Here is an 18,684-nt window from a genome sequence, read left to right as displayed (position 1 = left end):
TGGGAATCTCTGCTGGGTATCGTGCATGTTGTCCATGCAGCATCCAGTCAGGAAGTGACTTCCCATTCTCCCCTCACCGTCACATGGCCTCCTTATCCGCTTCCGCGTGTAATTAATTCCTACCAGCTCCATTCTGTCTGAGGCTGGTAGGCTATCCAATCTCTCGTTTTGCGTGGTATACCTCGCCTCATCTACGGTGGAGGTATTTCCTTGCCATCCAATGGTGGTAGTCTTTCACGGGATATCAACCTATTCTATCGGTTTCTTTGGGTGGCGAAGTTCATTTGGTTTGGCAACTTTCTACACGGGCCTGCTCTGGTTCAGCCCATGTGTTCAGCTCCAGAGAGCCGGAACTACAGACCCTGCTCGAAATTTGGTGTATTTGTCACCAAACCCTCAGGTATTCACATGTAACAGGTTCATGCTTGTTTTGTTTCTTTCTTTTGACTATGCGCTCCATCGCTTTACTGAAGGAATTCCTATTTTTTGCACATTGTTCATACAAACTGCAGGTTGGTTGATATTGGAGGGCATTCCACAACACCGAGACGAGAGCTGTCTTACGTTGGTTGGAATTTCCTTTAGCAGTAAGTTTCTTTTGACAAAGTGCGAAGGCAATTCTGTTGAAATTTTACAGCAGCTCGCACTCCTTCCACAGTTATCTAACTTTGTTGCATGGGTTGCTCTCATGCAGGCTGGGCGCCTATCTATCCTATGGTGGCCTAGACTCGACTAAGGGAAACCCTCCTTCAGCATGCCAGAGGTCCAGGTATGGAAAAAGCCTTTCGGCCGTGGCCTTGCCTGATTGTCTCAGAGGGTGGCTCTTCCAGTTTCTTCCATATTTTGATAACTAATGGATATTTTGATAACTACTGGAGCGGAGGGTGTTTTCATCCCCTCAATGCTCCAGGTTTTTCATTTAAATGACTTATGTAATTTAATTTCTAGACTTCTGCGTCTGACTACAGCTTCCACTGCTCGAACATTGTGGTTGTATAATCTTTAATATATACTGTGCACATTTTGCTTCGGCACATTGGGGGTTGTATAGTCTTTAATGCATATTGAGCACATTTTGCTTCGGCACAATGATACTCTTATCTGCTGGACTATAAATATTATGTTGAACTGCTGATTTAATAGACAGATGCGTTCCTTGCTATATTTTTACTTAAAGGAATTGCCGCACCGCGACTGGTCTGTATAGGAAATGTAGTTTCTTTTCTATAAATTCATGGTCTTGCCAGCATTTTAATGATGTCAAGCATTTTGGTTTAGATTGCACAGAAATGTACAGTTCTATGGTGTTTTATACATTCGACTTTGAGTTGGTTTGTTCCACATGCATGCGTCTTTTCGTTTGAGAGGGTCCGAGCCCTGCTTCCCAACTACAGTCTTAAATTTCTTTCCCACTAGCTTTTGCATGCTACTAGGTCCTTGTCTTTGTTTAATTGTGGAAGTGTTAAACGTTGAAGGGTGGCAATCCTACCCAACCTATTCACCCAACCATGCCCATTACCTAGCTTTTCATTTTGGGTTCTTCCACCGTTTAGAGAAAACTTGTGGAGTAGACCTCCTACTGTGTCTATGCTATGACTGGCCCTACCTTAATATAGGGGTAGTATTCTTGCGACACCCTACAGGCTTGCATTAATCTCTGCATTTTGGTTGGTGATAATTCATGGTTGCTGCTTGCTCGCAGTAAGGCAAACGAAGGCATTTTCTACTTATCTTTTTTTAGAAAAAAGCCCAGTCCAAACATTACAAGCCAACTAAGAATATCTCTGGAATTTAACCAGTTCTGTACACTTTATATACTCGGGTCTGTCTATGCATTGCACAGTACTCCTCAATTGGTTTATTAATGTTCCTGAGAGCAGTTAGTCTAATTTTCCATGTCTTCCTAATGGTTTCATTTTTCTTTCATCCACTGTTGTATGAAACTGGTTAATACATTCGGTATGGTACCTCTCAATAAATTCACGTTGGAAACCCCTACCAAATACTATTATGCCCGTACCACCCTATAGGTTTTAGTTTCTAGCCTGAGGAAAAATTGTCTAACAAAGACGGTTAACTATAAAGTTCTAAAAACTAAGTTCCACCCTCTTCTTGGCAACTTATTGCTACTGTTACTCAGAAAAAAATTTATAAAGAGAACTACTTGACCCCACCATCTTCTTATTTTTTTCTTTTTGCATATACTTACACAAATTCTAAAGAACTGCAACCCAGAGAAATTAAACATTTTCTAGATTCAAACCAGAGTCACATACCTGTGTCGCTTCCTGTAAGTGTACTTTCTTTTTCTTCTCTGAGATAGGGTCACCTCTACTCACTGCAACTAGTCAACCACCCGACCATGAGATTGTCTTTCAAGACCAATCTCCCCCCTAGCTTTCTCAAAGACTACAGTCTTTTCTAGTTGCACGCGCTCTGCGCCCTTACCATCTGATCATCACCAGACGTGGTAAGCCCCTTCCCTTTTCCTACTGCTTGTCCTCTACAGCACAATCCTCTTTTTCCTCTTCCCCCTTTTTCCTCGAAACCATTCCACGGTTAGGGGGCAGGGCGGTTAGGGTTTTGCAACTATTTTTTTTAAATATATTAACTTCTCTCCTTAGAAGTTACATGATATCCCTGTTACTAGGAAATCATTTCTCATTTTCATTTACTGAAAAAAAATATTAATTTATTCAACAGGTAATAATCATCATCCTTTAGTTTGTTTCTTTTTTTTTAACTGAGGTAAATAAAAATATTTACAATAATCTGGGGATATGACATCTCCCCCTCCTGAAATTAGACATCATCCCGATGTCCTTCAGTTATAAACAGCCCTGGGTAAGCCTGCTTCATGAGTTCTTCATCCTCCCAAGTGGCCTCATCAGGCCCAAAGTGCTGCCACTGCACTTTAACTTGGGTAATATCCTGCTTCCGCAGCGTTACTTCTCTTTGGTCGAGGATGCTCAGCGGTTCAATCTGAATTTATCCTTCCGGTTCTACCTGTAACATGCAACATCCTAGGTTAGTTTTCTTTTTAAGGAAAACATTTAAACTGATCTATCGGAGATGATTCTCACTTGAATGTCGTGCCATTTAATCACATGTTTAGGGTCATAAACATATTTTTTTAACATGGAGACATGAAAGACATTGTGGACTTATATGTGACTTGGTAGAGCGAGCTGGTAAGCTACCGGCCCAATTCTTGCTAAGATCTAGAATGGTCCATAGTATTGTGGTGCCAACTTAGCACACCCGCTCCACTGTAATGTGCTCTTTTTTGCTCGAATTCTCACATATACATGATCACCGACTTGATACTCCTTAAACCTCCTTTTCTGGTCAACGAAGTTCTTTTGCCTATCCTGAGCTGCCTTCAGATTAGCACGTACCTTTTTAACCAGTTCCTCCATCTCCTTAAGCATTTCAGGACCTAACATCAATTTGTCTTCCGGTCCACTCCAGCTCGAGGGGGTGTGGCACTTCCGCCCATACAATACTTCAAAAGGGCTCATTAGCAATGATGTGTGGTAGCCATTATTGTAAGCGAACTCAACCAAGTGTAGATAATCCTCCCACTTGGTTGGTTGCTGCATCACATATGCTCTTAACATATCTTCCACCACTTGGTTCACCCGTTTGGTTTGCCCATCAGTTTGAGGGTGATAAGCTGTGCTAAAGTTCAGTTGAGTCCCCAATTCCTCAAACAATGTTTTCCAAAAGACCGATGTAAATTTCACATCATGGTCTGAAATTATTGTCTTTGGTAACCCATGCAGCTTAAATATATTTTGCATGAAAACATGGGTGATCTGCACAACTCTGTAGGTAGATTGCACCGGTATAAAATGTGCTGACTTACTTAGCTTGTCCACCACCACCATGATGGAATCGTTATTTTTCTTTGACTTAGGCAAACCTGTTATAAAATCCATAGAGATGGTTTCCCACTTCCATTCCAGGATGGGTAATGGTTGTAATAATCCCGTAGGATGTTGGTGTTCTGCTTTAATTTGCTGACATTCTAGACACCATGACAAATAACCAACCACATCTTTCTTCATACCCAGCCAATAATATTCCTTCCAAAGTGCAGTGATCATCTTTTGATATCTTGGGTGTCCAGTGTAATGACTTTTATGATACTCATCCAATATCAGATTTTTAACATTGTTCTGATTGGCCACATACAGCCTTCCTTTGTAATACAACATTCCATCAGCATCCAAAGCATAATCCGACTGTTTTTCTTTGTTGGTCGGTTGCTGAATTTGCTGATAAACAGCATCTTCTTTGGCTGCTTTTTTAATCATTTCCCCGAAGGGGTTTTTCCCTTCACTGTAGGAAATTTTGTATAAGCATTGCAATTTCCGACTCAAAGCGTCCGCCACCCGATTCTCCTTCCCTTTTAAATGCTTGATCTCAAAATCAAAACCACTTAGGAAATCCACCCACTGTGCTTGCCTTGCATTTAGAGTGGGCTGGCTAAAATAATTGGTTAGACTGTGGTGATCTGTCAATAACAAAAATTTTCTTCCCATAAGGTAATGTCGCCACATTTTCAGGGCGTGAATCACAGCTGCCAATTCTAGATCGTAAGCAGAATATTTCTGCTCATGCTCTTTTAACTTTCTTGATTCATATGCTATCACTTTCCCTTCCTGCATTAACACACCTCCTACCCCTTCCTTACTTGCGTCAGTACACACCACATAATCTTTACTAGGATCGGCTATGCTTAGAATGGGTGCCGTGGTGAGCAAGTATTTGAGTTGTTCGAAACTCTTTTGACATTCAGGGGTCAACCTGAAATTTCTTCCCTTTTTCTGTAAGGGTGTGATTGGATAGGATACTTTTGAAAATCCTTCAACAAACCGTCTGTAATAGCCTGCTAGTCCCATGAAAGATCGGATGTCTGCCACATCTTTGGGTACCGACCATTCCATTATGGTCCTTATCTTTTCAGGATCCACTACGATCCCTTCCTTAGTGATGATATGCCCCAAATATTGTATCTGCTCTTTAAAGAATTCACATTTACTGAACTTAGAATATAATTGGTGTTCTCGGAGGGTTTGCAATACTAACCTGAGGTGCTCCTGATGCTCCTCCATAGTCCGAGAGTAAATCAATATATTGTCAATAAAGATCAGCACAAATTTATCCAAATACCGATGAAATATATTGTTCATCAGACACATAAAAGTGGCGGGGGCATTGGTCAACCCAAAGGGTAACACCACAAACTCATAGTGGCCATACCGAGTTCTAAAAGCTGTCTTAGCTATGTCTTCCTCTTTAATCCGGATTTGGTGATACCCTGATCGCAAATCAATCTTTGAGAAAACTGTTGCTCCCTTCACCTGGTCGAACAGTTCATCAATACGGGGTAGAGGGTACTTGTTTTTTATTGTCAATTTGTTTAATTGACGGTAGTCCATACACATGTGGAGGGTACTGTCCTTTTTCTTAACAAACAATACCGGGGCTCCCCAAGGGGACACACTGGGACGAATGTACTTTTTGTCCAATAGCTCTTGTAATTACATTTTCAGCTCCGTCAATTCTAGTATGCTCATTCTATAGGGTGCTCGAGAGACTGGGGCTGCTGCTGGCACCAACTCGATGGTAAATTCTATGTCTCTTTTGGGTGGCGGCCCGGGAATCTCTTCCGGAAACACATTGGCAAATTCTTGTATCACAGAAATATTCTCCATTGTGGCTGTTTTATCTTTCGAGTTGGCATAACCCACTTGGACGGCATAAATCTGACATCCTTTCCCAATGCACTTGGCTAACTGTGAGGTGGTTATGGGCTGAATTTGCACTGGCCGCTTGATTCCCTGCATCTCTTGTTTTATTCCAAGCTCATCCTTATAACTGATAGTCTTGGTTTTACAATTAATTATGGACCAGTGTTTTTCTAACCATTCTATACCAATCAATATATCATACGAGCCAAGAAGAAGCACATTTAAATCTACTGTAACTGACTGTCCTACTATTTTTAAAGGGTAGTTTTTGACCTTAGCAATTACTCGTCTTTTTACCCCTGTTGCCAACTGAACTAGCCAAGGGTCCTTGAACTTAACATGTTGCAACTTACAATTCTCCACAATTCTAGGACTAATATAACTTAATGTTGCACCAGGGTCAATTAAAACAGTTACAGCAAAGTCTAAGAGTTTACCTTCAAATTCCACCATGGTCGGCTAGTACTCTGCCTGGCGATCTTCCAAAGCAGCATTAATTTTTGGCAGACTCCGTCCTACATTGCCAACTGTAGAGGCTTCGTAGACCTGGGAAACCTGTTCATCTCCTTTTTGCTGGGGATAGTTTTTCACGTAATGAGGTCCACCACAGCCCCAAAATTGCACTTGAGGCCTTACTGTCCCTTCGTTGTCTATTTTTCTGGGTGGTTCATTGGTTCTGGACTCAATGGGGGGATTTAATCGAAGTAAATTCCTCTGTGAGTTTCTACTGATTTGCCCCTTGGCGAATCCTTTGTTACCACCACCGCGATTACCTTTAGTACTTCCAGCCAGCCTACTGCCTTCCTTATCGACACATTTCTTACCCAGAATTTCTCCCTTCTACTTGCTCTGTTGGTAGCAAATTTGGGCTTTGCGTATAGCCTCGTCCATCGTCTTTCGGTTGTCAAACTCGATTCTTTCCCGCATACTCAAGGTTAAACTGCTGACAAACCTCTATACTTTAGCTTTTTCTTCCCGAATATAGGGCACATAATGGAGCAAAGAAGTAAAACGAGTGATAAATTCATCTATAGTTTGCTGCCCCAAATGCAGATCATGAAATTCCATTGCCTTCTTGTCATAGAAACGCTCGGTCAGGTACCTTTCCTTAAAGTATCTTTGAAATTTCTCCCAACTGATATTCTGTTCGCTTACTCCTCTTACCATCTTAACCTCTTCCCACCATAAGGTGGCATTTCCCTGTAATTGGAAAATGGTCAACCGTGCCTTAAGGTTGTGATCGTGTTCGTATAGCTGGAAGTATTTGTTCATATTAATCAACCAAGCGTTTGCTTCTTCCTCCTGTTCTCCGTCAAATGTGGTGGTTTGATTTTACGGAACTCCCCTTGCAACTCTATCCGTTGCCTTTTGAATGTCTGCTGTTCGGAAGCATTATCAGACCGTTCCTCCTCCCTTCCTTCCGACTCTTCGGGTTCTATGTGGTGATTCTGTTCTTCTGACATTCTTTGTTGCTCAGCACTGGGATTCGGTGGCTGCTGATTCTGTCTGTCGGATAGGATTTTTATAATCCTCTCCTATTCCATAGTTAACCTTGCATTATCTTCCCGTAGTCGGGCCATTTCATTTTTCAGCTCTTATACTGTCTCCAAAATTGCTTGGTTGGTATTGCGCGCCTCCTCTCCCAGCTGTACCCATAATTCGGGACTATTTCCAGGACCCATTGCAGGTCCCTGACCCGCCACGAACCTGCGTGACGCACTGTCTGTTCTCCTCATATTGTCAGTCCTCTGTTTCCTGTGCTTAACATACGACAAGTAACAGTGGAAAGGTCAACACAATATCTGTTTCTTTAATTACTCAATAGAGATGAAATAAGTTGTATGTACACAATCTGTTTGATAGTTTTCAATTCCTAGAGGCCACAGTTTTTGTAACTTGGCTCTGATACCACTTGTCACAACTCCATTTACTATGTAAAAGAAATTTTTTCTTTTTATGATATTATCATAACCGTTGGAATTATAGTCCTGTACACCTATGGTTTTCACTTAGTGACACCAACTCGCTACCATGTTAACATGTGGCATTGGATTTTCATTTATATGCTGATGTACGAGTGTTTAGATTTTTATGGGAATCTTTGCTGGGTATAGCGCATGTTGTCCACGCGGCATCCAGTCAAGAGGTGACTTCCCGTTCTCCCCTCGCCATCACATGACCTCCTTATCTGCTTCCGTGTGTAATTAATTCCTGCCAGCTCTGTTTTGTACGAGGCCGACAGGCTGTCCAATCTCTCGTTTTGCGTGGTATACCTCGCCTCATCTACGGTGGGGATCTTTCCTTGCCATCCAATGGTGGAAGTCTTTTGTGGGCTATCAACCTATTCTATCGGTTGCTTTGGGTGGCGAAGTTCATTTGGTTTGGCAACTTTCTACACGAGCCTACTCTGGTTCAGCCCATGCGTTCAGCTCCAGAGAGCCGGAACTACAGACCCTGCTCGAAAGCTGGCGGATTTGTCACCAAACCCTCAGGTATTCACATGAAATAGAGTCATGCTTGTTTTGTTTTCTTTTGACTATGCGTTCTATCGCTTTACTGAAGGAATTCCTGTTTTTTTTGCACATGGTTCATACAAATTGCAGGTTGGCTGATATTGGAGGGCATTCCACAGCACCGAGACGAGAGTTATCTTACAAAGGTTGGAATTTCATTTAGCAGTAAGTTTCTTTTGACAAAGTGTGAGGGCAATTCCCTTGAAATTTTACAGCAGCTCGCACTCCTTCCATAGTTATCTAACTTTGTTGCGTGGGTTGCTCTCATGCAGACTGGGTGCCTATCCATCCTACGGCGGCCTAGACTTGACTATGGGAAACCCTCCTACAACATGCCAGAGGTCCAGGTATGGAAAAAGCCTTCTGGCCGTGGCCTTGCCTGATTGTCTCAGAGGGTGGCTCTTCCAGTTTCTTCCATATTTTGATAACTAATGGATATTTTGATAACTACTGGAGTGTAGGGTGTTTGCATCCCCTCAATGCTCCAGGTTTTTCATTGAAATGACTTATGTAATTTGATTTCTAGACTTCTGTGTCCGACTACAGTTTCCACTGCTCAGACATTGTGGTTGTATAATCTTTAATATATACTGTGCACATTTTGCTTCGGCACATTGGGGGTTGTATAGTCTTTAATGCATACTGAGCACATTTTGCTTCGGCACAATGATACTCTTATCTGCTGGACTGTAAATATTATGTTGAACTGCTGATTTAATAGACATATGGGTTCCTTATTATATTTTTGCTTAAAGGAATTGCCGCGCCACAGCTAGTTTGTATAGGAAATGTAGTTTCTTTTCTATAAATTCATGGTCTTGCTAGCATTTTAATGATGTCAACCATTTTGGTTTAGATTGCACATAAATGTACAATTCTATGGTGTTTTATACTTTCGACTTGAGTTGGTTTGTTCCACGTGCATGTGTCTTTTCATTTGAGAGGGTCCGAGCCCTGCTTCCCAACTACAGTCTTAATTTTCTTTCCCACTAGCTTTTTCATGCTGCTAGGTCCTTGTCTTTATTTAATTGTGGAAGTGTTAAACGCTGAAGGGTGGCGATCCTACCCAACCTATTCACCCAACCATGCCCATTACCCAGCTTTTCGTTTTGGGTTCTTCCACCGTTTAGAGAATACTTGTGGAGCGGACCTCCTGCCGCGTCTATGCTGTGACTGGCCCTACCTTAATATAGGGGTAGTATTCCTATGACACCCTACAGGCTTGCATTAATCTCTGCATTTTGGTTGGTGATAATTCATGGTTGCTGCTTGCTCGTAGTGAGGCAAATGATGGCATTTTCTACTTATCTTTTTTTAGAAAAAAGCCCAATCCAAATGTTACAAGCCAACTAAGAATATCTCTGGAATTTAACCAGTTCTGTACACTTTATATACTCAGGTCTGTCCATGTATTGCACAGTACTCCTCAATTGGTTTATTAATGTTCCTGAGAGCAGTTAGTCTAATTTTCCATGTCTTCCTAAGGGTTTCATTTTTCTGTCATCCGCTGTTGTATGAAACTGGTTAATACATTCAGTATAGTACCTCTCAATAAATTCACGCTGGCAACCCCTACCAAATATTGTTATGCCCGTACCACCCAACAACTTTTAATTTCCAGCCTGAGGAAAAATTGTCTAACAAAGACGGTTAACTGTAAAGTTCTCTAACTAAGTGCCACGCTCTTCTTGGCAGCTTATTGTTGTTGTTACTCGGAAAACAGTTTATAAAGAGAACTACCTGACCCCACCATCTTCTTTTTTTTTTTTTTCTTTTTGCGTATACTTACACAAATTCTAAAGAACTGCAACCCACAGAAATTAAACATTTTCTAGATTCAAGCCAGAGTCACGTACCTTTGTCGCTTTTTGTAAGTGTACTTTCTTTTTTTTCTCTGAGATAGGGTCACCTCTGCTCACTGCAGCTAGTCAACCACCCGACCATGAGATTGTCTTTCGAGACCAATCTCCCCCCTAGCTTGCTCAAAGACTACTGTCTTTGCTAGTTGCACGTGCTCTGCGCCCTTACCATCTCATTATCACCAGACATGGTAAGCCCCTTCCCTTTTCCTACTGCCTATCCTCTACAGCACAATCCTCTTTTTCCTCTCCCCCCTTTTTCCTGGAAACCATTCCATGGTTAGGGGGAAGGGCGGTTAGGGTTTTGCAACTGTTTTTTTTAAATATATTAACTTCTCTCCTTAGAAGTTGCATGATATCCCTGTTACTAGGAAATCATTTCTCATTTTCATTTACTGAAAAAAAATATTAATTTATTCAACAGGTAATAATCATCATCCTTTAGTTTGTTTCTTTTTTTTAACTGAGGTAAATAAAAATATTTACAATAGTCTGGGGATATGACACCTCCCCTCCTTTTCTCTGGAAACTTTTCTAGTTAGGGGAGGTAGTTAGGGTTGCTTCCACAACAACTATCTTTCCACCTCAAGAGGACAACTTCCTCCTTGAGAATTTCCTCCTTTAAGAAAAACACTTTTTACATCTCATAATGAAAACAAATTATATTTAAAATTTAAACAGATAATAATAACAAGTTCAGTTTATATTTACCATAGTAAATCAAATATTTACATTTTTATCCCGGGGCATTACAGGCAGTGATTGATTCACCATGTGGTTAAAAAAAAAATAGTTATAGCTCTTTAAGAATAACAAAAAGTTCTTATAAGATCAACAAGGAAAGTGGGAAAAAAATAGTAATAATTTTATAACGAGGGATATGGTATATTTTAAATATATATTGACTAAGTGATATTCTAAATATATATTGACTAATTACTTAAAAATAAGGTAAGTATTATATATATATATATATATATATAAAGTATAGACAAAATTTAAAAGGATAAAAATATTATATTGTGGAAACAAATTTATATAGTTATAAAATTTGCTCTCACTTTATTTCTTACCAGATATTAAATTAGATTTTATTTGTAATTAAAAAAATCATATGAGATTATTTGCCAAAAAGAAACTCAATAAATTATGTAAATTGATTTAATTAGTATTTTAAATATATAAATAATGTAAATTGATTTAATAGTTAAAAATGTTTTTGTGTGAGTTAAATTTGCTTGAAATATAAATCAAGTAAATTGATATGAGAATTAATTTGTTTTTATACGAAATAAAATTCATATAGGTAAAAAATAATAAGTAAGATATATAAATTCTGTAAATTGAAATGGGAGTTAAAATGCTTTTTTGTAATGTAAACTTATCCGAATAAAAAACATTAAGTATTTGTCATATATCAATTATATAAGTTGATATCATAGTTGAAATGTTTTTATGTGAGGTAAATTTATCCAGTAAAATTTAATAAGTATTTCAAATATGTAAAGAAAAAATCAATAAATATTAGTAGCAGCTTTGTCAGCGAATACTTCACGTTTTGGACCTCACGCCCCTTCGCATTCTAGACCTCATGTCCCTCGCAATACTTGAAAGGTCAAATCCAGGGCTCATACGGCAACCGAGAGTCGCTGGCGTTTCTCGGCCTCGCTCGACAACATACAAATACTAGCGCTTCTAGACGTGTCTCGTTCCATCCCGCCTGAGCTCATGAGGCTCCACCTACTTGTTTACCCGCATCTCTATGAAAACAAACTATCCAACAAAATCCCTTCCAATTTTTGGAACCGACGGCAGGAGAAGTTCGATTGGAGCATGAATGGCCTCACAGGCTCATCCCCGCCAGGATATCGAAGCTCTCGAAAATTGAATTTGCAAGTTCATCTGAAGGCGTTGGAGCAGTTTTATTGGAACATGAATGACCTCACAGGATATTGAAGATCTTTATAAGCCTGATCAATTCTCAGCTTTAGCGGCAGATGTTCAAAAGATCTAAACTTTACAAAATAAAATGTGTGAATTTCCTTTGGAGCAAGCCTCTCATCTCTGACATCCTTGGGGACACCATTGTCTAGAGCAGTTTCCTGTCCTCCATTTTCAACTCTTGGGGATTCATTAGGCAAACCGGGAAAAACAGGTTTACTATCTTCAGCTGTAGTTCGAGCAGAAAATAGTTTGACATTGTTGCTTTTGATTGTTTGAGCTCTGTCTTCATCAACTTTCGCCATTACTGAAATATTTTTATCTTTCATATGATCAGTGCCCAAAATATCAACACCTATTTTCTGCAAAAACTCCTAAACAAAATCCTCCTATAGGCTGGAAAATCCCTGCTTGTTGTACAACGACAGTAGAGCCAGATTAACAACCCTTGTTACTAGTGAAATGTCACAAAGTGGATGGTATCTGCCGCATTCCACTGTATAATACATTGAATAAATTCCTTGTCACAAATTTCTGAACAGGGAAAAAACAACCATTCACTTGTGACGCACAAAATGAATTTGACTACAATTATTACCTTGAACGAACAAAACTATTTTGCTAACTCGTTCGATACTCAATTCTTACGTCTTGCATTATTGGCCCTTATTTTGTAACAAATGCAAAATTTATTGAGTTTTTTGGTCTTTTGTATAACTGTAAATAGTAACATTAAATTGAATACAAAATTTATGAGTGTGATCCAAAGCATAATGGTATGGAAAAAATATAATCCTTTCATTAAGCTGGAAGTGATGTTTGTGTTGAAGTTGTAATTTCAACTGCAGCATGCTTTACTTCAGAAAAACCATGCAGTTTTCTTTCTGCGATGCGATCATATCGCAAATCGCATCCCTTTACCCCTTGCCTCATTTTGGTTCCCTTTGTTTTCTGCGATTGCGATCTCGTGATGTGATGCGATCGCAGATCGCAACTTTCGCCCATTGTGCGTTGAGCCCTCCACCTTTGTATCCACTGATTGCGATATTGCAAAGCGATATCAGCGCACATCACACATCACCGCTTCTCACCTCGTCTCATCCTCCCGATAACGTTTTTGCGATGCGACCCCGCCGTTCATATGTAGATCCGACGGCTGAGATTTGTTCTGGCTTGTGTACGCCTTCACCATGCCTTATTTATGCTTTAACCTACTTTTGTGTTCCCAAAGAAGAAAGAAGGCTTTGCGCCATAACTGCTCACCAACAGCATTAAAGAAGGAGAATGGCCAAGAACAAGAAGGACGCGCCTCGTGCAGGTAAGAGCATTGAAAGATTATGAGTTTCTTGTGTATTCCACTGCGTCCAGCTCCAACAGGACAACAGAGTACTAGAAAAGGCCAGTTTTGTTAGCAGACTGTATCAGAGGCCCATGTTAGATTGTAAATGTGGTTGGTGGCTATTTTTGACTCCTCCGCGCATAACTTGATAGATATAAAGTTTTAGTTTTTTTAGTCAGTTAGATATATAGGAATATAGAGAGTGAGAGAGGAATGTGAGGAAGCACAGCAGTGCGTCTGTAGCACGCAGCAGCGCGTGAATGTAAAAGAAAGCCGCAGCAGTGAAATATAAAATAGAGCAGACACAGCAGTGTGAATTTTTCTTGTAAATCCCTCTGTGAGAGAGGAAGAACCATATTTTGTAACAGCAATTTTTTTTAAAATGAATACAAGCTCTTTTATGTGAGAATGAAGACTCTGTCTTCTGCAAAAAAGTTTTAATTTTTTTGCTGTGTAAAGATCCTGAAAAGCATAGCATTATTCTCTATTCAGTCATTTTGGTTTGGAATTTGCCAGAAAATTCCCATCAGTGGTATCAGAGCTTGTCCAGGCTCTTTGAAAGTGTCAAAGACGCTGAAGGAAGGTTCATTTTGTTGCAGCAGCTTCTCCTGCAGAGTGAAGACTCAGTCAAGAAAGGATCCAGGTATTTCTCAGATTAGTTTTCTGTGTTGCTGTTGAAGACACTCAGTTTTTTTTAAATACAGTCAAGTATTTGAAGCATAGTTGAGAGTGCAAGAATGGCTGGCACCAGCACCAGCAATAGCATGGGTATTTTTAATACTCAGCTCCCACAGTTTAATGGAAAAACTATGACTATTGGGCAATAACCATGAGAGCCATGTTTGCCTCACAAGATTTATGGGAACTTGTTGAATATGGGTTTGAAGAACCAGCAGATGAAGATGAGTTTAATAATCTAACTCAGGCAGAGAAAGATCTGTTGAAGAGCAATAAGAAGAAGGACTCAAAAGCCCTCGTATTTTTGTATCAAGCAGTGCATGGAAGCGTGTTTCCAAGGCTAGCAGCAGCTAAGACATCCAAAGAAGCATGGCAAACTCTTAAAACAGCCTATCAAGGTATGGAGAAAGTGAAGACAGCAAAACTACAATTGCTGAGGAAAGATTTTGAAAATCTCTGCATGAAGGAGTTAGAAAATATTGACTCATTCTTCACATAAGTAATTGGTCTAGTCACACAGATAAGGTCTCATGGAGAGATTCTTGAAGAAAGGAGGATTATGGAGAAACTATTGAGGGTCCTACACTCAAAGTTTGATGTGATTGTCACCACCATAGAAGAAACAAAGGATCTCACAAACTTTTCAGTTGATGAACTTCATGCATCACTGATAACACATGAGCAGAGGTTGAGTAGAAATGAAAACTCATCTCTAGAGCAAGCCTTGAAGACCCAGATGTCCTTTGGAAGAGGAAGAGGTCAAGGCAGAGGAAACAAGAGAGGAAGAGGCAGAAGCCAAAAGAGAGGTGGAAGAAACAGTCCAACAAATGCTCAAGGAAGAGGCAGACATCCAAATTAGAACCAAGGCAGCAACCAACAAAGTGGACAACATCATGCTCAAGGACAAAGGTATGAAAAATCCAATGTCCAATGTTATTATTGTTAAAAATATGGGCATTACGCAAATGAATGTAGGAAGAAGTAGCATGATATGAGTAATAGATCTAGTGCAAATATCACTAAAGAAAATATCAGCCAAGATAATGTGCTTTTAGCTTGTAACATGGCTGAAACAAACAGTGATGATATATGGTTTCTAGACTCCGATTGCAGTAACCATATCACAGGAAACATAGCCCTGTTTTCTGCTCTAGATCAGAGTGTGAAGTCACAAGTCACACTTGGGACTGATAGTAAAATTTCCGTTATGGGAAAAGGAGAAGTAAAAATATTTACAAAGAAAGGTGAAAAGAAAACCATAGCAGATGTTTATTATGTTTCTGGAATGAAGTGTAACCTCTTAAGTATTGGACAACTTGTTCAAAAGGGTTACAATGTTTTCTTTGTGAATGATGTATGCACCATCATGGATAGAGCACCCAGCAAACGATGCATTGCTGAAGTGAAAATGACGAGGAACAGGATGTTCCCTCTCAGAATAAGGGCAGATTTGAAAAATAAAGAAGTAATAGCAGCAGTTACCCAAGAGGCTTTCCAAAGCATACCAAAGGATGAAAATTGGTTGTGGCACTTGAGATTTGGGTATCTCAACTTTGGAGGTCTTAACTTGTTGAGTAGAAAAGGAATGGTAAGAGGATTACCATTGATAGAGAAACCGGACAGCCTTTGTGAAGGTTGTATCTTGGAGAAACAACACAGAGAAATTTTTCCATCAGGGAAAAGCATAAGGGCAAAAGTACCCTTAGAAATTGTCCACTCAGACTTATGTGGACCAATGCAAACTCCATCACTTGCAGGCAGCCAATATTTTCTAACATTCATTGATGATTTCACCAGAAAAACTTGGGTATATTTTCTAAAGGACAAAAGTGAAGTGTTTGAAAAATTTCGAAATTTCAAAGCACTTGTAGAAAATCAAAGCGGGCTGCATATCAAAGTCCTAAGAACTGATAGAGGAGGTGAGTATATCTCCAAAGAATTCCTACAGTTTTGTAGAGAAAATGGAATACACAAGCAGTTTACCACTAGGTACACCCCGCAGCAAAATGGAGTCGCTGAAAGGAAGAACAGGACAATCATGGATATGGCGAGGAGCATGTTGAAGGCAAAGCATTTGCCAAATGATTATTGGGCTGAAGCTGTACACTGTGCAGTATATATTTTGAATAGGTGTCCTACAAAAGCAGTGATGAACAAAGTGCTGGAAGAAGCATGGAGTGGGAGAAAACAAGGAGTCACTCACATGAAAGTTTTTGGATGTGTGGCTTATGCACACATTCCAGATCAACTAAGGAAGAAGTTGGACAACAAAGGGGAGAAATGCATTTTCATTGGATACAGTGAAGAATACAAAGCTTACAGGTTGTATATCCCATCTACCAAGAAGTTTTTTGTGAGCAGAGATGTTCAGTTCATTGAGGAGGAAGCTTGGGATGGAAGCATAGAGAAAACAGTGAATGTTAAAAACTGTTTGTCTCATGATGAAAATGATGAGGAGATGGATGAAATACATCGCCAAACAGCAGCGCCAACACAAGGGCAGTAAGAGACACCCTTGAGGAGAAATGAAAGTGCTTCTCCAAGCACACCACAAGGAGGAAATTCAAGTGCATCTTCAAGCACTTGTACACCAAATGAAAGAGGTAAGAAGTTCAGAAATCTAAGTGACTTTTATGATGAAGGTATGAATTCCTTGTTTGCTTTGTATTGTCATGTTGATGACCCTATTCATTTCGAAGATGCAATTAAAGATAGGAAATGGATAGAAGCTATGGATGAGGAGATCAATGCCATAGAAAGAAATAAGACATGGGATTTGGTTGAACTACCAAAAGGTAAAGAAGTCATTGGAGTCAAATGGGTCTACAAGACCAAGAGTAATGCTGAAGGCAAAATAGAAAGACACAAGGCAAGACTTGTAGTCAAAGGATATAAGCAACAGTATGGGAGAGACTATGAGGAGACTTTCGCACCGGTTGCAAAAATGGAAACCTTGAGAGCAGTGCTATCCATAGCAGCTCAAAACAAGTGGAAAGTTTACCAAATGGATGTGAAGTCAGCATTCCTAAATGGAGTGTTAAAGGAAGAGGTCTACATTGAACAACCTCTAGGCTATGAAAAGAAAGGCCAAGAGCACAAAGTGTGTAGATTGAAGAAAGCTCTTTATGGGCTGAAGCAAACACCAAGAGCATGGTATAGTAGGATAGATTCCCATCTACTGGAAAATGGTTTTGAAAAATGTGAGGGAGAACCCACTCTCTACATCAAAGAAAAAGACGGTAAATTACTAATTGTTGTGTTATATGTTGATGATGTTATTTTCATAGGTAATGATGATTGCCTTATTGAAAATTTCAAAACAATCATGAAAGAAGAATTTGAAATGACTGACATGGGTTTGCTGAGATACTTCTTAGGAATAGAAGTAGATCAAACTGAAAATGGGATTTTTATCTCACAGGAGAAATATGTTAAGGAAGTATTGGAAAGATTCAATATGCAGGACAGCAATGCAGCAATCACTCCCACAGTGATGGGATTAAAACTCAGCAAAGAGGACAACAGCAAGGGTTTTGATCCTAGTTTGTACAAGAGCATAGTTGGCAGCCTCATGTATTTGACTGCAACTAGGCCGGATATAATGTATGCTGTTACTTTAATTTCCAGATTCATGGAGAGGCCAAAAGAAGCACATTGGCACGCAGCAAAAAGGATTCTGAGGCATGTTAAAGGTACTAAAAGGTTTGGCATTTTATATACTGTCTCAGAATGTTCAGATTTAATTGGATACACTGATAGTGATTGGGCTGGAAGTGTAGATGATCGGAAAAGCACATCCGGTTATGTTTTTCACATGGGTTCAGGAGCCATTTCATGGGCTTCTAAAAAGCAGCCTATTGTAGCATTGTCTACAGCAGAGTCAAAATATGTGGCAGCTACAGCAGCATCATGTCAAGCAGTTTGGATGAGAAGGATGTTAAGGAGCTTATGCCAAGAGCAAGCAAAAGGAACTGTGATTTTTTGTGACAATAGCTCAGATATTGCATTATCCAAGAATTTGATGTTTCATAAAAGAACGAAACACATTGACACAAAGTTCCACTACATCAGGGAATTAGTAAACAATGGTGAAATTGTTTTACAACATTGCAGGACTCAGGAGCAAGTTGCAGGCATTCTGACCGAGCCATTGGAATAGAAAAGTTTTGAGTTTTTGAGGAAGAGTTTGGGTATGACTGATAACCCAGCAGTTGAAATTAAAGGGGAGTGTTGAAGTTGTAATTTCAACTGCAGCATGCTTTACTTCAGAAAAACCATGCAGTTTTTTTTCTGCGATGCGATCATATCGCAAATCGCATCCCTTTACCCCTTGCCTCATTTTGGTTCCCTTTGTTTTCTGCAATTGCGATCTCACGATGTGATGCGATCGCAGATCGCAACTTTCGCCCATTGCGCGTTAAGCCCTCCGCCTTTGTATCGGCCGATTGCGATATTGCGAAGAGATATCGGTGCACATCGCACATCGCCGCTTCTCACCTCGTCTCATCCTCCCGATAACGTTTTTGTGATGCGACCCCGCTGTTCATATGTAGATCCGACGGCTGAGATTTTTTCTGGCTTGTGTACGCCTTCAC

Source organism: Pinus tabuliformis, chromosome 8 (assembly GCF_031772625.1).
Source record: "Pinus tabuliformis cultivar Carrire ecotype Pingquan chromosome 8, CPIR1, whole genome shotgun sequence".
Taxonomy (NCBI): Eukaryota; Viridiplantae; Streptophyta; class Pinopsida; order Pinales; family Pinaceae; genus Pinus; species Pinus tabuliformis.
The sequence above is the reverse complement of the archived record's forward strand: the minus strand, read 5'-3'. Positions refer to the sequence as shown.